This window comes from Rhinoderma darwinii, chromosome 11, assembly GCF_050947455.1.
Source record: "Rhinoderma darwinii isolate aRhiDar2 chromosome 11, aRhiDar2.hap1, whole genome shotgun sequence".
Classification (NCBI taxonomy): Eukaryota; Metazoa; Chordata; class Amphibia; order Anura; family Rhinodermatidae; genus Rhinoderma; species Rhinoderma darwinii.
The window spans coordinates 44,633,974-44,649,793 of record NC_134697.1 but is presented as its reverse complement, the minus strand read 5'-3'; the positions used below and the strand labels follow the sequence as shown (position 1 = coordinate 44,649,793).

At 39.1% G+C, this 15,820-nt stretch overlaps 1 protein-coding gene across 1 annotated transcript in view; it reads right to left on the bottom strand.

The window, feature by feature from the left end:
* PCDH15 (protocadherin related 15) overlaps nucleotides 1-15,820 on the bottom strand; it is a 1,038,602-nt gene that overhangs the window by 559,093 nt on the left and 463,689 nt on the right. The window lies entirely within an intron of this gene.

Here is a 15,820-nt window from a genome sequence, read left to right as displayed (position 1 = left end):
TAAGGCGCTGCTGCGTGGTTGTTTGAAAGGTAATCACGGATAATGGAAGCGAAGGTGTACAAATAAATTTATTAAGTCATGCAGGCTACGCGTTTCGACACTGTACCAGCGTCTTCCTCAGGCCGTAAGGAAGACGCTGGTACAGTGTCGAAACGCGTAGCCTGCATGACTTAATAAATTTATTTGTACACCTTCGCTTCCATTATCCGTGATTACCTTTCAAACAACCACGCAGCAGCGCCTTATAGGATCCTCCATTTTGTCTTCCCTTACCCTATTCATCCTCATATAGAGCAGACTTGGGGAGGTGGAAAGTGGGAGCCCAATTGATAAATTTCTAGCTGGGGAACATTCATTATGAATGAGTTGCAGAAGGGAAACAAACAAGTACATTAGCATAAAATATATCATTTCTAATTATGTGATGTCACAGTAATCAGTTAGGCATAAATAAGATTTAATGGCCCACATTTACTTATAAGATTACGCCAGTTTGTGGTGTGAATTGCACCACGTTCAACAAATTTGTGCAAAACGAAAACTTTTCTTGACAAAAAGTGGGCACTGTCTCCAAGGGGAGGTAGTTTAGGTACATTTTATTAAGTATATTTGGTGAAAATGGAGCAAATTCCTGCAGCAAATGTACAACTGCTCATAGCAGGCAAAGATTTGATTTTCATACTATTGGAGAGGCCAAAATGCGGCAAATGTATTCAAAGGCATGGTTCATAAATTTGGTGCATGGTTTCAATAAATTTGGTGCAAATGACTCCAACAATCTCTGCCCATTTGACTGGCCTCATATACGCCAGTCTTAGTAATTGCGGGCCAATGATTTTAACCATGAGCCATGGAATCCTAGCATAATAGATATCCAATAATAACTAGTGAGATTTGCATAAAACAAAAAATACTAAAATGTGATATCTGGGTGTAAAATATATAGGTCCTCTCACGACTATTTTGTTTCTCTACATGGAAAACGACATAACTTATTGTCAAATATATTTTTTCAGAAGTATAAGAATATTAATACATACAGGCCGGTCCATAAGTAGGTATACAGGGGGAGATTTTTCAAACAGTCTAATTACAATTTTGTGAGGTCATTTTGAATGAAGAAACACAAGTTTGGTGGCATTATTAGAAAAATAACTTGGTCCGATTAAATAAACTTCAAACTTTCAGGTGCTGTTAATAGGCACCACTGTATTTATTACTCAACAGAAAACCCACTTGCAACAATTAAAGAACAGTTGAATCTCCCTGGGGATACAGTTTGGGCGGCCCTTTCATGTAAGGGGGTAATTGGACCCATCTTCTACAATACAACGGTTACCTCAGACCTGTACCTTAAAATGCTCCAAGAAAATGTAATACCACAACTGCAGTTGGAGCACGAAAATGAAGACTTCTATTTTCTGCAAGATGGAGCCCTTCTCACAATGCTTTAGCGGTGTGTAATTTGCTTGACTAAAAATTATCCAATAGGTGGATAGGTAGACGAGGCCCAGTTCAATGGCCACCACGTTCAACAGGCTTTACCCTGATGAACTTTTTATTTTGGGGAGTTATCAAAGATAAGGTATATTCAAGAAAATCACACATGATTGATAAAATGATTCTGTTCATAAAAGAAGCATGCCAAGAAAAAAATGCCTATAAAGAACTTTGTGCCAAAGTGTGTTTGAGTGTAAAAACTAGATTACAGCATTGTGTAAGTAGTGAGGGCCACCAATTTATGCATAGAAGAGATTATACTTAATTGTTTTGTTATTCTATAAAATACTATTTAAACTGTATACCTATTATTATTATTATTATTATTATTATATTTACCTATTATTTAAACTGTATACCTACTTATGCACCCCCCTGTAAATACTCATACGCAGCAGGAGCTGGTATGACAAGCAGAATATAATATTACAATCAAGAACTTTGAATCTATAGCACATATTATATTTGATGGCCTTGTTTATTATGCTAACACTATAGACAGGCACTATAGATATGCTATGATAGGTTTCCGCGGGAAATGAAGAGTTTCATTTGCAAAATATATTGCTTAAAATGGCCAGCAAAGAGGGTTGTTCCAATAATAACTATTGAGGATGTCAAATTGGGGCTAAATTGCAAATGTATAAACTTAATCTTACTAATATACCTTTAACACCATATAATAAAAAAGCAGTCAGTTAACCAATATCAATCATTTCAAACTAAATATTGAAACAAAAAAGATAAATAATACATGTATTATATGGTGGCATGTTCTTTGTTTCAGGCTACAAAAGTATTATCTGTCTTTTTTAAACCCTTTATTACTCACATTGGGGCAGCTTAATTGCAATATGCACTCGCCAAATTTAAACACTGTTGAGATAATTTTCTTAAGCAAGAGACTCTTTATCCACTCTTCCTATCCAGGCCACAAAGCACAGGCGCCAAAAAAAAATCACCACGATGCCCATTTTACTGAACGTATGTAAACACTCCAAGCAAAACCTGCTGTGAAAATGAAGTTAAGCGTCTGTATAAATACTTCACAACAAACAATTTGTTTGAAATCTCTTCCAAAGTCAAAATGTATCTTTCACGGCTTGGTATAAAGACTTCAAACAGTAAGAACTCCTTCTATTAAATGCTGCTTTTGCTTGTATCTATTTCAACAGTTTCAACAAACACTACAAAGAGAAAAGCTTCATACAATTTAGCTTGTAATTAATGTGTTTGCTTAATAATGGTTCATCAACACATAGATTACTATTTCCACAGAAATAACCTCAACATTGAAAATGTGTTGTTTCAAAATTAGGTATGCTTTTCCAAATACTAAAATACCCTTGAAGCAGAGACCCACCGTGTTACAGAATGAAAACCTAGGGCTCATTTTAATACAATATGCAGTGATAACATGATTAATAAACAATGATCGGTTTTATTTTAATTCACTTTATTAGACTGCATACAACTAAAAATTGTACTATTGAATAAACATAGTAGGTACACATACAGATATAGTATAAAGAATTTATACACACGTTTGCATAGGTTTAGAAAATTAATACGAAGTAATATTAAAAAAATAAAAAAAAAGGAATATTAAAAATAGTATGATATTTTAATGACAGTTACTAATGTTTTATTAACCCTTTCTGGACATTTTTTACCTCTGACAGCTGGGACAATTTTCACTTTTTTGACATAAATAAATAAAATCTGAAATATAAAATGACTAAACCCCCTATCCCCTTATATTTTCTGAATGTAGCCACCTAGCACATTGTCAAAATGGGACTCTAAAGTGCCTGTTTGGCACTTTATACACACACACACACACACACACACACACACACACACACACACAGACGCTTTCATGTCATTTCTCATTTTTCCTATAAATTTAGGTTTATGGCAGAAAATTAGACACGCAACACCTCTTAAGAATAAAAGTTTAACAAGTGCAGATTTAATTAATACATACCACTTATGTCTATGTCCACATAAAAATGTATTCACAAAGTTTCAAAAACTGGAGAGACTAGGCAATTATCGGGCAAATGATCGTTCATAGAACGCTCGTTGCCAATAATTGCCCTGTGTAAACAGGACAGCTATCAGCAGATGGACAAACAAATGCTCGTTCATCTACTGATCGTATAATTTAAAAAAAGTTAAATATTATCATTGTCGGCAGCACATCTCCATGATAGAAATGTATGGGGACGAGCGATCAGAGTAACGCCCGCTCATCCCCATATTTAGCTTCCTGTTACTGGAGCAAACAATTTGTCTCGTTGATTGGCACTCGCTGCACCGTCCGGTGCAATGGGGCCTTTAGAATCTTGTCTTAATATTGAAATTTTAATTTTTTGTCCAGTGAGATAAAATTGATGGGCTATGCACAGGATAGGCCATCAAAATCTGATGGGGTCCCACTCTTGGCATACCCGCCGATCAGCTGTTTGAAGGGACTGTGGCGCTCCAGTGAGAGCTGCTTCTCCTACATCACTTATGCTGCTTAAGGGCAGATTTACACGAATATACGTTCGTGCAACGCGCGTGATTTTCACGCTTGTCGTACGAACCTATGTTAGTCTATGGGGCTGTGCAGACAGTCCGTGACTTTTGCGCAGCGTGAGTCCGTTGCGTAAAACTCACGACATGTCCTATATTTCTGTGTTTCTCGCGCATCACGCACCCATTGAAGTCAATGGGTGCATGAAAATCACACGCACCACACGGAAGCAATTCCGTGGGACGCGCGATTCGCGCAACAGCAGTCAAAAGTATGATTGAAAACAGAAAAGCAGCTATTTTAGAAGGGTCATACGGTGGGGTTCCAATGGAATCTTTAATCACATAAGGTTTTAAATCCGCTGTTCGAGCTCCATATTCATAAAACCTCTGTACAGTGATGGGAAGTTACTTCGCACACCAGGATGTACAGTTACTGAGACGTTCTTGGTGCACACTGTGAGTGATAGCGTGTACCAGGACCTGGGAGAGCAAGTGTCCCCAACAGCAAACACACCCAGTCACCAGCAATGGACCCGTAAAAGTGGTCCTATGCCGGCGATCAATATGATCAATATGATCGGTGGATCCGTTCAGATCTGACCTTATGATCCGGCGTAGAAACGCGTAGTCTGTACAATAAAATAAGATATTTACCAACTATTGGATGACCTTCTTTTGGATGCGGGCAGCGCTATTTCCGGGTTCACTGTTTTTCTACATACCCATAGTCAGTTAGTGTCAGTTAGTAAGTGTTACTAAGTGTTATAAAAAATAATAATAATTTGTGTTTGGAAGGGTTAGTGTTTAGTGTCTTACGTGAAAAAAAAACAACTTTGTGTGTCTAGCATTAGCAAACGTTAGTGTTTTATGTGAAAAAAAATCTGTTATACAACTGTTTGTTACAGTTCAGTGAGCTACATGTTATATATATAGACAGACTTATAAAATGGCATTGAGACTGTAGACAGCTGGAGAGGCATATGCCATGATCGCGTCTGATACAGAGTCAACAAGCGATGAGGAACCAGAGTTAATTCTCTCCTCCTCCAGTGACAGTGAGGAACCTCCTCGTAGTCTGCACCCCTGAACCTACACGTGGATTCACATTGTCCACAATGAATCCTGTGTATTTTCAGGCATATAATAAATTAATGGGGGGGGGCTGACCTGAATGATCAGGTTTTAAAAGCGTATAGTGCCATGCAAAAAAGTCAAATCTGGTACAAGAAATGGTCAGTATACCTTGTCCAGATGGCACTATACAATTTTTTTTTTTATTTTCCATAAAACTGGCCATTCAGATACATACTTGGAATACCAAGAAAAGATTGTAAAATTTATTGACAAGGTGGTGGAAACTTCTACTGCTTCAAGTAACTCTTGCCGTATCGTTCCTGGGCAGCACTTTCCAAGTAAACTGCCTGCCACACAAAAAAAATACAGGGCACAAAAAAGGCGCTGTGTTTGCACAAAAAGGGGTATTTGAGAGGAAACTTTCTGAATGCTGTTTTGAATATTTTGAGGGGTGCAGTTTTTAAAATGGGGTGATTTTTGGGGACTTTCTAATATATAAGGCCCTCAAAGCCACTTCAGAACTGAACTAGTCCCTGAAAAAATAGCCTTTTGAAATTTTATTGAAAATGTGAGAAATTGTTATTAAAGTTCTAAGCCTTGTAACGTCCTAGAAAAATAAAAGGATGTTCAAAAAAACTATACAAACATAAAGTAGACATATGGGTAATGTTAACTAGTAACTATTTTGTGTGGTATTACTATCAGTTTACAGGCAGATACACTTAAATTTTGAAAAAGGCAAATTTTTGCACATTTTCTCTAAATTTTGGTGTTTTTCACAAATAAATATTGAATTTAATCAACCAAATTTTTTTCACTAACATAAAGTACAACATGTCACAAGAAAACAATCAAAGAATCACTTGGATACGTAAAATAATTTCAAAAGTTATTACCACATAAAGTAACATGTCAAAACAAGCTGCATCCTCAAGTGGTTAAAAGTTAAATACCAGGGTCCCTTTAGACTCCGCTTCCCAGTTTAGACCTACATCAAATCCTTTGCTGACATATTAGGTTAACACCACCCTCTGCAGGACCAGTGACCGTTTTATTATCCATGGGCCCCGTGACAAATGAATACGTTTTCTTATTCTTGCCTTCCATAAACTACTACATAATTTAAAATAGATAATTTCTGAAAAAGTGTGCATTTTTAATTATAATAATAATAACGATAATTATTATTTTCATTATCTATATCTAACACTCTAAGCTCACAAGTGATAGAAAAAAATAGAAGGCATTGTATTACTTTAACAAAATATATATCTATTACTTAATCATTTCAATTTCATTATCTTAATTTTAATGTTCAAAATCATCTACACTTATGCACAAAAAGCTTTTGTGATTGAGAAGTAACACTGTATCGTTCTAAAGTGACAGAGGTACAACAGGGGTTATTTTAACACAAAATACAATGGCCATTCTCATTTTCTGAAGTATCTGTTTCCAAGTGTGAGCACATCAAAGCAACCTGACACTGAGGGCAGTTAATAGGTATTTTATTATTTTGGCTCATGTCACAGATGGCACAACATTAATAAGAGAAGGTAGTATTTGAAAAATAACTGAGTAATGTAACAGAGTTCATAGGTGTATATTGGTATCAAGAAGTTCAAACTCTTACTGTTTTTTCTCACTATAAATGTCTTGCCTTGGTGTTTCAGTCTGATTCATAACTTAGGTGATGTCAAGCCACTTACTTTATGTAGTTTGCTTAAACAGAATTAATAATAACATGTATTGCTATCTACATTACTACATCTAAATTACTTTACTGATTTTATTACCAGATTACTATACCTGTTTAGCAATAGAAAGAGTTAGAAATAAGTCAATAGTATAAAAATAGGACTCCAAAGAATGTGAAGCTCTGATTTTGTTGAAAATTATAAATGCATTTACCAATACAGTAGCTAATAAGACATACGGTTATTAACTGAAATAATAAAATAAAAACCAGAATAGGAGGTACAGCTAGGACCCAGTTCACTTCACGTTTTTGCCCTATGTTTCGCGTGTACATCAGGAAAGCTCCTGACATACATGCTAAGGCCCCATGCACACGACCATATTTTTTCCCTCCCGTAAACACTGGCCGTAAATACAGGTCCTTTGTCACACCTATTCAACTCGTATTTACGGACCCGTGCCCGTAAAAAAAGGGGGGCTGGAAACTATGTCACAGTCATGTCCAAACCCCTTAAAAGGGTCACATGATCGCTCAGACGCCATTTTCTCTGCTTCTCTTTATTCAAAAATTGAAATCCCCTGACGTGCACAAACATAGCCACCCGTATTACTTCTATGGGCCTGCCCATGCCGTAATTACGGCCTGAAATAGGACATGTTCTATATTTTTCAATGGCTCGGGCACCTTCCCCTACACAAACGGGAAGGTACCCGTGGCCAATAGAAGTCTATTGGCCCGTAATTATGAGCTGTAATTACGGGCGTTTTTACGGACGCGTGCTTGGGGCCTAAATGTGTAAATAGGACTCCATTAGCATGACGGAGCTGGAATCGTGTCCTTTTTGCCTGTCTGTTGGTATACCTTTTTTTTAGGTATTGAACAACATAGTAGACTACTCTATTCTATAAAACAGAAAAAAAAAAAAAGTATACAGTGTGGCACACATTTTTAACATAAGAGCCGATGATTGGTGTATGCCTGTGACAGGCCTAACAATGACGTCCATCAGCCATAGGCTATTATGGCAATCATTTAATGTATACATCATGAAAGGGCCATGAAAGTTCATGATGTATACGTTAAAAGGATGCCATAATCTATGGGTGAAGGATGCCACTTTTAGACATCTGCCACAGTCTACGTTTAATGTTCAGTATTCGTCAAGAGCTTATCCCGGCGTATTCACAAAATACATCAAAAAACCTAAGGATCTAATAAGGTTAATTTGAAATGGCTGAATTTCTTCATAACAATATAAGAAGAATAAACTTGTGGCTGGTCTCAAGATCTAGTACTCTATAGCTCTTCCTCAACCTACATCTCTCCACATTGACGTTTAAGTACAGAGGGAAAGGGGATATTCCTCTCTGTGTGATAGCGATCTAGTAGGGAATGATAAAGAAATGTGGGGTACTCTCAGAAGTATTTTTGCCTTATAACTCACAGTGCAGCTATTCGTCTAGTCACATATGGGAAAATGATGACTTGGACTATACACTTATAATAAGCAAGTCCAATTAACCCTAAAATGTGCAAAACCACTGTAATCTGTAATCCAATAATAAAATAACACGTACCCTACAATCCCCCCCAATTCCCACATTCTGCGTGTTCGTAAGCCGCCTTCTCCACAGCGATTAATGACTTCCTGTATCGGGAAAACGCTGTCTATACCTGTAAGGCCCTGTTCACATGGCGTGTATTTGACGCGTATTTTTTTGCATTTTATTAGCCAAAATATGCATTATAAAATGCTTGTATAATCTTCCCATTGAAAACAGTTAGTACATGCGTGTTTTTTTTACACAAGCGTATTTAACCCCTTCCCGAGATTTGACGTATCCATACGTCATAGCCGGGTAGGGGAAGTATGGAATAAGCTCACGGAGTGAACCCGCTCCATGCGATGCGGGTGTCGGCTGTTTGTTACAGCCGACCCTTCAGAGTAACGAGCGGAATCGCGCTCGAGCGCGATCCCGCTCATTTAACCAGTTAAAGGTCAGTAGCGACCGCGGCATTTAAATCGTTAGAAAGAGGGGGCGACGTCCTCTTAGCAGCTCATCGCGCCCCCCGCAATGCAATCGCAGGGTGACGATGGTTCCTATAGCTGCCTGGGGGCCTAATGAAGGCCCCCAGGTCCGCCATCTTTGTTCTCCTATTAAGCGCTGCCTCTGGCAGGGCTTAATAGACGCCTGTCAGAAAGACGATCTACTGCAATGCATTGGTATTGCAGTATATCGTGCAGGCGATCCAACGATCTCTAGTTGAAGTCTCCTAGGGGGACTAATAAAAAAAAGTAAAAATTAGTAAAATAAAGTGGGGTTTTTTATGTAAAAAAAAAAATCTAAATTAAAAGTTAAAAAAAAAAACCTTTTCCCATTTCCCAACCTAGAGCATAGTAAATAAATAAATAAACATAATTGGTATTGCCGCATCCGTAAAAGTCTGAACTATTACAATATATCATTATTTAACCCGAACTGTGTACACTGTAAAAAAAAAAAAAAAAATGGTCAACGCCAGAATCGCTATTTTTTGGTCACCTCATCTCCCACAAAAAATGGAATAAAAAGTGATCAAAAATCACATGAACCCTAAAATGGTATTAAAAACTACGGCTTATCCTGCAAAAAATAAGCCCTCATACCACTTAATCGACGGAAAAATAAAAAAACTTATGGCTCACAGAATTTGGCGACGTAATATTTATTTTATTTTTTTACTTGTAAAAGTAGTAAAATATAGAAAAAACGATATATATTTGGTGTCTCCGTAATCGTATTGACCCTGCAGAATAAAGTTAATATGTTGTTTTAATTGCACAGTGAATTCAGTTAAAATAAAGCACAAAAAACAATGGAGGAGTCGCTTTTTTTTCCATTTTCTACCCCACAAATATATTTTTCCTGTTTCCTAGTACATTATATGGCAGAATAAATGGTGCTACAAAAAAACGACAACTCGTCCCTCAAAAATCAAGCCCTCATAGGACTATATCGACGGAAAAATAAAAAAAAGTTATGGCTTTTGGAAGGTGGGGAGGAAAAAACTAAGATTAAAATATAAAAGTTTTTTACGACGGGGTAAATGACAAGTGGCATAAAAACAAAATCTTCATTCATGTCAATTCTGCTTAGTGCACACAGTCGGGGATCTAAAGAAAAGCCCCATTCAGGTAAATGCGATGAAGTATAACTTTTTTAATCTGAAAAAAAGGTGAAAAGATTTTATTCATAGTAAGACTTTATAGTGAGATACTCCGGTGGGAAAGGAAAAACGTCTATATTATAATCCACCCTTCCTCATATATATACACCTGGATAGTGCTGCCTGTTATGCATTATTATTATGAGTTTTATGATAAGAATATCTTCTTGTACTGATTAGGACATTTCATAGAAACAGCCCATGTGGAAATAAGGTAACCACCTCCCCTATTTTTAGGATTTAGTGTAACATGGTGGTCTTGCTAGTGGGAGCAATACATCCATTTGCCTACAAAATAATATAACTACAGATAGTACTGCCTCCTTGTGTGGTGTCATGTTGCTGCATGTCTTATTCATTGAGGCACATACTTTGCTTTGTTCTGTATGGTGTAAGCATCAATACCTTGATAAAAAAAAAAAGTGAAAGAAAAAACATACTATAAATAAGAATGGGAATGCATATCTACATGTGAGGGGCAGGAGGTTTTCTATAAGAGTAAATTACAAGGATATAAACCTATATGCTACCTTTAACATGTTTGCATTATGAAGACTATAGGCAAGAAAAGCTTTCAACAATGTAATATATGTTTCTTTTTATTATTATTGGTCTTTATTGCCTAGGATGTTTTGCTTACATCCTAAGCATCAGGTCTCAGTACATACATTTCGCAATAAAAGGCAATATCATCTGTTTCCATTCATTGGAAGGTCAAAAACATCAGGATATTACAGTATGATGAGATTACAGAGTAAATAGATAAGCATGTTAACAAGTATGCGTGGGGGGATAGAACAATTATGTTTTCTTCTAAAAATAAAAAAAAATAAAAGGAATATTATAAGAGAAATCTTCAAATCACTTAAACTGCTTCATCCAAAAGATGGAATTAGACGGATAAAACAGATTTTACAGAGCTACCAACACACTTGTCCATAGGTTGTATTAGGTATTGCAGCTCAGCACTATGGAGCCGAGATGGAATACCAGACACAGCTCATGGACAAGAGTTGCACTGTTTCTAAAAAAACAAAAAAAAGGAGACAGTTTTCCTAATCTCAGACAACCTCTTTTAAGTAGTATAAAGAGGCATATAGAAATTATGGGATGTAGAAAATAAAACTCAGCATTAGTATCAACCCTCTATCTCCAGTATGTTGAGATATGCCAAGCTGGTACATAATTGCAATACTTCAGCTGTGACATCAATAAAAGTTTCACACATTGTCCAGCAGTAGACAAACTTCTTCGATATGAATAACTTCTGATAGGGCAGCTGAATCTCTAGAACTAATGTCAGTGGGATGTGGGCACATACTCTATCCCTCAATTATAGCTTGTAAAATAAGCACCTTTGATACAAGTAAAAAGTTTTCTATACTGAAGAGCTTCATACGTATTATAGTCAGAAAAAGTTAATTTATGATTCAATATATTCAAGCCCATTTATTGTGACTTCTATCTTGGCTCTCAGTATCTCAAACACATGGACGATTTTAGTAGCAGCATGAAAATGTAGCTGCATATCTGTAAATTAGACTACTGCTGTTTAAGGACTGTTCTAAAATGGACATATGTAAAGATGTAAACCAGGTTTATAAAAAACAAACAAAAACAACAGTTGCAAATGTTATAAAATAAAAAAAATAAATCCGTACTCACCTCTTCTTTCACCCGATGATCCAGTGCTGACGCTCCAGCGGTCTTTGTGTACAAGTGGCTACCACATAACTGCTGCAACAAGGGCCTCAGCAGTAACCTGCCATACTACTGGCTTCACCAGGAGCCATCAGCAATGGGAGCCATGATACCAGGAATACGACACATGACTGCTGAGACCTCTAATAGGCAGCAGCAATCACATGATAGCCGCTTGTAAACAAATCATCCAACATGGCTGCGGTAGGTATATGGATGGAGTTCGCATGCGTGTGGTGAGGGGCCATTCATGACGTAGTTCACGGCGCAACATGGACTTGGGTGCTGTGCAGCTGCGCACTACTCACTTCCGGACGCTGTGTACTGCGTTATTGCGGTGCCACCTTCCCTCTCGCATGCGCCAACAGACATCTTAGAAATAAGGTAACAGGGCTAAATTTAAATCTATTTAGTTTCAGCTGTGTGCGGACTATTTAAATCCTCTTATCACACTTATCGAGCACCCCCTGACGAAGCCAGGTGCGACACGCGCGTTGAGGTGTTGGACAGTGTATTGGCAGTAAATATGGCTTATGGTGGGTGAAGTATCATGCGATATAGGGTCCTTTGGTTCTTGATTAGTATTTATATTAACTTTGTTATGGTGTAACTATGGTCCTATCATGTGAATTATGGTCATGCATATAGTGGGTGTATATATAGTATGTCATTTTTTAAATTGACTTGAGCTATCACACTTTTTTTCCCTGCCCCATGATATACACTGTCCTTGTATGTACTTTTTGTACATTTGTTTTTATGGGTGTGTTCTTTTAAGACGGTATGTACAACGGTTCGTGTATATACAATGATTGATATGGTCTTATTATAGTATCTAAGGGAAGTTTTCTTGGTTTACAACGCTTGTAAACAAAGACTGGGAGGACCGCCAGAGCATCAGAATTGGATCGCCAGAGGGAAGAGGAAGTGGTGGGATAACCCCTTTAAGACCCCATTTACGCAATATGGATTTGCTGAAGCAAATCCGCTATTGATTTTCAGTCAATTTTGAGGCTGAAATCCACAGCCGATAGTCAAAATGTCTGCCCTGGATTTGAATGCAGCTTTTCAGTGTAGAATTCAAGGGATGAAGAGCATGTCATAAATCATAAAATCCACCGCAAGGTCATTACTCTGCAGGCATTTTTTTGAGGGCATGTGAATGGGGCATAAAAAACACATTCACATCTATTGTCAGCGGAATTCAGCAGAAATCTTCAATGTGTGAACATTCCATGGGATGTCTATTCACAATCTCTGCACTTCGTTACTCTGTCTGTGGTAGTTACAGCAGAGGAAGCGTAATCTCGCGAGATTACGCTGTAGGTGACAGGTTACAACGAGATTATGCTTCCTCTGCTGTAACTACCACAGAAACAGTAACAAAGTGCACAGATTGTGAATAGACATCCCGTGGAATGTCTATTCACTGTCTAAACACTTCAGTATTGTTAATGTGTCAGTATAAGACAGCACATAGTGATCTAAAAGGATCCCTATGCGCTGACTAAATGAATGGAGAGGAGTGCATGACGCCCCCCATAGCCATACAGAGCTGACCGTGCTGGTCCAGCTTCCTGAATGCTCGAGCAAGAAGATGACTGCTCCTTGCTCCAGCATTCACCCTGCCATGAGCAGCTCGGCACAGGCAGGAGCTATGTAATGATGTCATCGCGCCTGTCTGCGCCGAGTCACTCACAGAACAGACCGGAGGAGAAGGATCCGTCACCCATCGTGGGAATGGGGATAGGTAAGTAATTATGTTATTATTTTTCTATTCGGCACTATGGGGCATTATACTGGATATGGAAGGGTGGCTGATATGATGGCTGCTATAGGAGCATTTTACTATATGAGGGGCATTATACTGTGGGGACAGCTATGGGGGCATTATACTGTATGGGGGCATTATACTGTGGGGACAGCTATGGGGGGCATTATACTGTGGGGACAGCTATGGATGGCATTATACTCTGGGGGCATCTATGGGGGGCATTATATTGTGGGGACAGCTATGGGGGGCATTATATTGTGGGGGCAGCTATGGATGGCATTATACTGTGGGCGTAGCTATGGGGGGCATTATATTGTGGGGCAGCTATTGAGGCATTATATTGTGAAGGAAGCTATGGGAGGCATTATACTGTGTGGGGGCAGCTATGGTGGGCATTATACTGTGGGGGCATTATACTGTGGGGGCAGCTATGGGGGCATTATACAGTGTGGGGCACTATACAGTGGGGTCAGTAATGAGGGGCATTATATTGTGCGTGCCGCTATGAGGGGGTATTATACTGTGGGGGCAGCTATGGGGGACATTATACGGTGTGGGGCCGCTACGGGGGGGGTTTATACTGTGTCGGGCATTATACTGTGGGGGTAGCTATGGGGGGCATTATATTGTGTGGCAGCTATTGAGGCATTATATTGTGAAGGAAGCTATGGGAGGCATTATACTGTGTGGGGGCAGCTATGGTGGGCATTATACTGTGGGGGCATTATACTGTGGGGACAGCTATGGGGGCATTATACTGTGTGGGGCACTATACAGTGGGGTCAGTAATGAGGGGCATTATATTGTGCGTGCCGCTATGAGGGGGCATTATACTGTGGGGGCAGCTATGGGGGACATTATACTGTGTGGGGCCGCTACGGGGGGGGGGGGGGTTTATACTGCGTCGGGCATTATACTGTGCGGGCTGCCATGGGAGGCATTATACTGTGTGGAGAAACTATGGGAGGCATTTTACTGTGTGGGGGCAGCTATGGGGGGCATTATACTATATGGGGGCAGCTATGTAGAGCATTATACTGTGTGTGGGCAGCTATGGGTGGCATTATACTGTAAGGGTAGCTATGGGGTTATTATGCTGTATGGGGGAATGTTTTGGCATTGTACTGCATGAGGACATCTGTGTGGGCATAATTCTGTATGGAGGCATCTGTGTGGGCATTATACTAGATGGGGCATCTATGTGGGCATTACTGTATGGGGGCATCTGTTTGGGCATTATACTTTATGGGGCATCTGTGTGGGCATTATACTGTATGATGGCATTATACTGTATGGTTGCAGCTATAGGGGCATGATACTGTGTGGGGGGCACTATGGGAGCATGATACTTTGTGGGATGAACCAGGTGTGTATGGGCGGGGATTGGGTGGGATTAGCGGCGTGGCTTAAAAGAAAAAAAAAATTGCCGCTGCACTCCGCATCGATTGTCCCTCTTTGTGATACTTGAAAGTATCGCCCTGTCTACAGGGAGGGCTGTTTAGCACTATATGGGGAGCTGTATAGCCATGTCTACAGGGGGCACAGTATAGCACTGTCTACAGGGGGGGGGTCTGTATAGCACTGTCTACAGGAGGGGGCTGTAAGACACTATTTACAGGGGGCACTATCTACAAGGGCAGGCTGTGTGTGGCACCCAGGGTAGGGGCAGTCAAAAGTTTTCTATGGGGCCTAGTGTTTCCTAATTATGCCCCTGACTGAATACATTGCCAAACTCTCTATTAATACAGCCTTGACAGGATCTAGCTACAAACTCCTTATTTACTAGTATTTAACTTCTCAGATATTGACACAGAATTTTCCCGGGTTGTCCTCTCATTGCTTCAGGGGCTGTGGTGGTGACAGTTTAATATTACTCATCAGGTGGACCTGTACTAAGATATGCCGTTTCTATATACACTTCTATTATCTTCTGAAGTCTGTGGCACACATTTCTCTCCACAGATCCCCTTGCTAAGCATTACTGAGAACACCCATCCCAGATAACCCTAAAACACACTCATATCACATATCATTTAGGTTTCTGGTCACTAGAAATACAATTGTCCGGGCATAAAACAACTGTTACATCTCCCCTCTTCCCAACATGCTTGAGATACACAAGGGCGAGTGATCAGAGCAGAGTAATGTTCTTTACTCTCTCTTTCTCCTCTTTATTTTTTTTCTTTGAGATTATGTTGATCCTTCTATATGTGTATATATTATGTAGTGATGTCTCTATATTAGGCTCTGTGCACACTACATTTTGGCCCTATGTTTAGTGTGTACATAGAGAGATCTTCTGGCCTACACGCTAAACGTGTCCATAGGGCTCCACAGAGACC